At 38.0% G+C, this 6,732-nt stretch overlaps 1 pseudogene across 1 annotated transcript; it reads left to right on the top strand.

Moving 5' to 3' along the window:
• Nucleotides 1-2,985: 2,985 nt before the first annotated feature.
• Nucleotides 2,986-6,530, top strand: LOC104603434 (folate synthesis bifunctional protein, mitochondrial-like; annotated as a pseudogene). The gene is made up of 3 exons (XR_016083132.1): nt 2,986-3,126; nt 4,190-4,278; nt 4,769-6,530. The product of XR_016083132.1 is annotated as a folate synthesis bifunctional protein, mitochondrial-like (transcript).
• The last annotated feature ends 202 nt before the right edge of the window (nt 6,531-6,732 follow it).

Below are 6,732 nucleotides of genomic sequence, written 5' to 3'. Positions count from 1 at the left end.
TATCTTGGCATAGTGTCTTTGCTCTGAATAGGTGAACTTTGCTTGTTCCCATATTTCACAAGCAGTTTCAACCCACATAAAAGTTTTTCTCACCTGTGGCAGCATGGAAACCAAGAGCTATGACATCACCATACTATTTTCTTGGTTCCATCTATCATATTCAGCACTTCCGCACTTCGGTTCCTTCACTTTCCCATTGATGTATCCTATTTTTCCCTTAGCAGTGATGTAGAGTTTTATTCCCCTGGACCATTCAAGGTAATTCAGACCATCAAAGGGAATGACAACCATGGGGAAATTCGTATCCATTCCCCCACTTACCCCATTTTGATTTCCAGAAATCCCTGAAGTAGCAGAATTCTCAGAAGACATGGTCAACATAGAATTTTTTTATCAAAAAACTTCAACTTAGTATCCCTCCTTATATCAGAACAAAAAACTCCACACACAGCAAGTGATTAGTTCACCCACACTGCTGTTTTTGGACTTAATTTGAGCACAAGACCAGCACCAATTTCCAGAATAAGCAAGATGACAGATCTGATTTTCAGACCTGTACAGAGTAGCAGTCCCAGCCTACTAGTTTTCTCAGCGGTCTACAAGCAATAATCACAAGGGGAGATCCTTACACACAAGGCATCAAGCCAACCAGTAGAGAAAACAGGTCATACGTGACCTACAACAGCCTTTCACAGGTACAGGATCACACGATCCAAAACAAGCAGAGGAAAAACCTCACAAGGGTGTGCGAACATTCAGTGGTTCAGGTCCGTTCGTTTTCCTCTTGGTACACAACCAAGGGAAGAGAAGAAGAGAAAAGAAAAAAAATGGGGTGGTACCAGTTGCAGGTCTGATTCGAATAACTCAGATGTACTCCTCTGTTCCGCCCAGACTCAGCAGCTTTGAGAAGACACTTGATCGCCCAGATTCAATGGCCACGCTCTGGTACCATCTTGACAGTAAATCTGATTGAAGGTTACAGCAAGAGAAGAGAAGAGGAGAGAAGAGAAGAGAAGAAGGAAGGAAGAAGAAGTGTTGAGGCAATGGAACAGTACTGGCGGCGCCAGCTTCATTATAATATATAGGGCGAAAAAATAAGAAGGGAAATGACCCTTGTGCTCCTAGTAAGTGATAGTACAATAATAGATTAAAATAAAAAAGGCTTTAATCAGCCAAACAGACCCTAACAAACATAAAATCAATTATTTTAACACTTTCAACACAGGATATTAATCTTTGGTTTCGTCCATAGGGAATGACAACCGTAGCAAGGTTTGCAAGCTTTATTTATTAATATCCCCGTCAGCTCATGAGATTTCATTCCATCATCTTCCTTCTATTCGACCATCATCGAGTTTTCGTGTTTCATTTCCCCCATAGTCGATAAAAAAACAGTCTACAGGGACAAAGGAAGCTATACGGATCGAGCCCAAAGGACACTCAAAACACAGAGGGAAAATAACCCAATACGACTAGCCATCTTGTCATTCACCAAGATTGAAATGAAAACAAAAGAAATAGTGAAAGAGGGGAAGTAATCATACATGGAGTTGCAATTCTCTTCAGGGGGTGAAAGAGGTGAAGGGAAATCAGAGAGAGAGAGAAAGAGAGAGAGAGGGAGAGAAGAAGAGATGATATATTGAAGTTGGGAAAAGAAGATGAACTCTATCTATGTGTCTAAGACTGAGAATGAGAGTAGATGACTTTTAGAAGAGTCACCACACCACTGGAAAAGCGAAAAAGAGAATTCCCCTGTTTGGAGATATGGGGTGATGAAATTGGAAGAGCACAGCATTTTTTGGTAAGTATGAACAGTGGTAGTCAATATGAATGAAGAAAAATAAATAAATAATTAAAAAGAAGTGTTGATGGATGTATTATCTGCAATCTGCATATTATTTCGCTCTTATTATTTTAGTGATATTTTAGAAAATCAAATAAAGCTTCCCATCCTGGAGAAGGATGCAAGGATCTGATAGACAAACAAATATAACCAATTCTCTCCTGAATTATTACTTACAGTATCTACAATATCTGTCATGCACATATGAGGGAGGAAGACTTTGCTATCAAGTGACTATCATATTCTTATTTCTTTGGAATGTCAATGAAGCTCTATCACTTGAATTTGTCGGTCTTAGCCAACAAAATGTTGCAAACCCCTAGTGGTTCCACTAAATTTAATAAATATACATAATTTTTGTTCTATACACTAGTGCAATATTTATTGTACAAGTACTTGGCAAAGTATAAATTAGAGGATGTACAAAGCTACAAAAGAGAAGTTAAATAGCATTTCTTCCTAGACAACATTATAAAGGTAAAGAAACTGTCAATATACAAAAAGCCCTTTGTATCAGTGATTTTGCCAGTTCGGTATTTAGCTCATTCAAATAATATCAACTTACTTGAACAAGAATAAGGGAATGAACTAGGGGAAAAAAGAAGATTACCTCATTTGCAACTTTTTCAATAATGAGAGGACCATTAAAATCCCCCTTCTGGGATATCATCAAAAGCAACAGTGATTGAACAATATATACCACTCAATATGGCAGAAAGTGAAAATGATCGACAAGAGAGGACATTGATCTTATACAGGACCATACATGTATACTCTTTTTTCAGTTAATAGTAATACAGCATACTTTACCTTATTAAAGAAAGAAAGAAAGAAAGAAAGAAAGCTTTTTGGTCTATGATTCCATTTGCTGTCTTTTGGATAGCATGGCATGGAGGAAATTCACATATTTGAAAACAGGTTAGCTAGCTAGCTAGTTCAGGAGATATCCATTAAATCCCACTTCTGGGATATATCATCAAAAGCAGCAGTGATTGAAAAAATGCCATTGCAGGAAAGCAAGCATATACAGGGGTAGCCTTTCTGAAATGGTGCCACACTTCACAAGAAAATTTACAAAACATGAAAAGCATTCCCTGTCTCTTATCTCCCCATTACAGAGAGGGCATTCATTATCTGGAAGACAGACTCCCTTTCTAGTTAAACACCTCACCCATACTACTACCCATGCAAAGAATTCAACTTTTGATGGTGCTGCTGACCCCCACATGGCCTTGGAAGGAATGGATCTGTCCTGCTTAACCAATAATCCATGGTAGAATGAGGTGAGCTAATTGAAAATTGATTGGACTTGGACCATTTTCATTTCCTTAAGTCCTGCTCTTCCCTGTAAATTTTTTGATTGTTAGAAGAGCCAATAGGACCTCCATTAGATGAAAGAGCTTTACCTCTCTTATTTCAATTTTTTATCTGCCAACTATTAAAGAAGACTTGCATGGATTTCAAGAAACACCCCTGTGATCTGATAATACCCAGGAAGTGAAATGATTGGCTGATGCTTATGGCCATCTTCTTGGTGCCTTATTCGGGTTATGGCTAATTAAAGTATTAAGTCATTGTTAATTTTATTCTCTTTTCATGATGGTTTTAGTTTAGCATTTTAATAAGTAGGATTCTCCAAACGCAGGCCCCACCAATGAATATGTCAGACTTAAAAAGCCCAATTGTGTGAGCATGACAACAAATCTTCAGGTTATTTACACATTAGGTTCTTTAATTTATTGCTCTCAAATTCATACAATTGAAAAGGTTTTTCCTAACCATTTTCCAAAGAGTCAACAGAACAAAAGGTTAATTTTCTATTAAATGGATTTCTGTATTCTAGAATGTCATTTGTAGAAAATCATAACATTGGTATTTTTTTTTTTTCACTTTCCTAAAAAAGGGCGGCCTAGTGTACAAGGCTCCCACTAATGCGGGTTCTGGGAAGGGGCATATGTATGCAGCCTTACCCCTACAGATACACAGAGAGGCTGTTTCCAAGATTTGAGCCCTGGTCATCCAGGTCACAATATTTTTCACTTTCCTCATCTTATTAATAGAATCTAAAACACCCAAAGTCTCCATTGTTTTGCTTAAATATGTTGCTAGTATCTATGATTTTCTGGAAAGTGGTGCAGTTTTTAAGCAACCCATCTGTGTCTGTGAGTAAAGGTTTAATCCCTTTGTTCTTTGCATCCTCAAGTTGGGTATTACGTGATTTTTAATACTTGTTATAATCATATCAGAACAATTTTTTAAGGTTTGATTTAAATGCATTATTTCCAAAGCGCAAGTAGCAGCACTGAGTAAGTTTTGAATCTTAAACTCCTATTACTTTTGTTTCAGGACATAGAGAACCACTAGCAGCATGAATGTTTTCAAGCAAATAAATCCCATTAAATATGGGTTTAAAGGAATCACCAAGTGTTGTACAGGTAATCTCCATTCTATTTTAATGATATGGTGTATCTTAATGTAAAGTGTGATGTATTAGACACCTAGACCCTGGAAAGTTGTCATCTCTATATAATTTTATTAACAGAGAATATAATATGGAATTTTTGGCAGCAAGTCTACTTGATTGCAAGGGGCCATTTAACTGATTGCAAATCACTTATGAGGCAATCATTCAGATGTACAGGACATACCAGTTGCTGGGTTCCACATTAATAGATGGTACAGTCATGAATCATCTGAAGGTTGCAGATTTTGGTATAATCTGCAGATGGGACCCATCAATTGGTGAGGCATGTGAAATGGAGTTTTTTCTCCAATGCTTTGTCTATGGATTTTACTGCATGATAACATAAGATGCGGAAGACCATTGACAATTTGTAGAAATATTGAAATAAAGCAATATTAGAAAGAAAAAAAGGAGATCTCCAAGCTATTCTCTTAACATCTTTATTTCCTCCTACTTTGCAGCAATATCTCCTTTTCTCCATTTCTCCTCAGATGCTGCAGTGGAAGTCCATACTCCAGAGGAAGAAGTAGTAATCGCCTTGGGAAGCAATGTGGGTGATAGACTTCATAATTTTAATGAAGCTATACAGTTAATGAAGATGTCAGGGATTCAGATCACAAGACATGGGTGTTTATATGAAACAGAGCCTGCATATGTGACCGATCAGCCCCTCTTTCTCAATTCTGCAGTTAGAGGTGTAACAAAACTTGGGCCCCATGAACTATTGAGTGTGCTTAAGAAAATTGAGAAGGATATGGGTCGAGTTGATGGAATAGGTATGGTCCAAGGCCAATTGACTTAGATATACTGTTCTATGGAAAGTTTAATATCATTTCTGAGGTTCTTAATGTTCCACATGAAAGAATTTGGGAAAGACCCTTTGTAGTGGCCCCACTAATAGATCTACTGGGTTCTGCCATAGAGAGTGATATGGTTGCGAGCTGGCATTCTTTTTCAAAACAAACTGGAGGGCTTTTTGAATTATGGAAGAAACTTGGTGGCGACTCCCTCATTGGAAAGGAAGGATTGAGGCGGGTTTTACCTATTGGAAATCAGTTGTGGGACTGGTCAAAGAAAACCCATGTCATGGGTGTTCTCAACCTGACTCCGGATAGTTTCAGTGATGGAGGAAAGTTTCAGTCTGTAGAGACATCTGTTTCTCAGGTTCGCTTGATGATCTCAGAAGGCGCAGATATTATTGATATTGGTGCCCAATCCACACGTCCATTTGCTTCTAGGATTTCAGCAGAAGAAGAACTAGATAGATTAATACCTGTCCTAGAAGCTGTTTTGGAAATACCCGAGATAGAAGGGAAGTTATTATCTGTGGATACTTTTTATTCAAAAGTTGCATCTGAAGCAGTCAACAAAGGTGCTCATCTTATCAATGATGTATCTGGTGGGAAGTTAGACTCCAGCATGCTTAACGTTGCTGCAATTCTTCGGGTTCCTTATGTTGTAATGCACATGAGAGGGGATCCATGTACCATGCAGAAAAGTGAAAATCTACATTACGAAGACCTTTGTAAGCAGGTTGCTTCTGAGTTATATATGCAGGCTAGAGAAGCAGAGTTGTCAGGTGTGCCAGCTTGGAGGATTATTATTGACCCTGGAATTGGATTCTCAAAGACAACTGAACACAATTTGGAAATTCTCATGGGTCTATCAACCATTCGAGGAGAGGTTGCGATGAAAAGTTTGGCCATTTCTCACGCTCCTATCTTAATTGGACCTTCCAGAAAGAGTTTTTTAGGTGAGATTTGCAATCGTCCAGATGCCTTCGAGAGAGACCCTGCAACTGTTGCTGCTGTCACTGCTGGGATTTTGGCTGGTGCAAACATTATAAGAGTACATAATGTTAGGGATAGCTTGGATGCTGCAAGGCTCTGCGATGCCTTGTTGAAGCAAAAAAGAAAAAGGGGCCCACACATGATGTAGATATTTGCTAATGTTGGTTTATTGAGCTAGGCGAGTTGCCACCATCTCGATCTGTTTACCATCAATCTTTACTAAGATTATGTACCTACCACCCATTGTCATCCAATCCTTTGTTAATGAGATATATAGCGTTGGTTTTGATGGCACGTAGAAACCAAAGCTAGAAGAGATGTAAAATATGTTGATTCATTGTAGACAAAGGTACATTTGGCATTGCCTTTGATAATTCACTGAACCTGAAATAGGAAAAGGAAAAAAAATTGCAGCTTGGTTTCTTTCTCTTGCAATTTTTTTTTTTTTTTGTATCATGTTGTAGCTGTACCATCATTTCATAAATCCAGTTTAAATTATTCTGTCACATTGAATTGCTTAGAAGTCCTGGATGGTTCTTGAATATGTTTAAAAGAAGGGCTTCTTGACCATTTTCAGAAGCATTAGAGGTGTGCAATGTTTTAATTTCTCAAGTCTAAATTGTGCTAAATACTCG

This window comes from Nelumbo nucifera, chromosome 2 (genome assembly GCF_055504915.1).
Source record: "Nelumbo nucifera cultivar China Antique chromosome 2, China Antique-T2T, whole genome shotgun sequence".
Classification (NCBI taxonomy): domain Eukaryota; kingdom Viridiplantae; phylum Streptophyta; class Magnoliopsida; order Proteales; family Nelumbonaceae; genus Nelumbo; species Nelumbo nucifera.
Note: the sequence above shows the minus strand (reverse complement) of the source record. Positions and strands in the feature narration are given on the sequence as shown.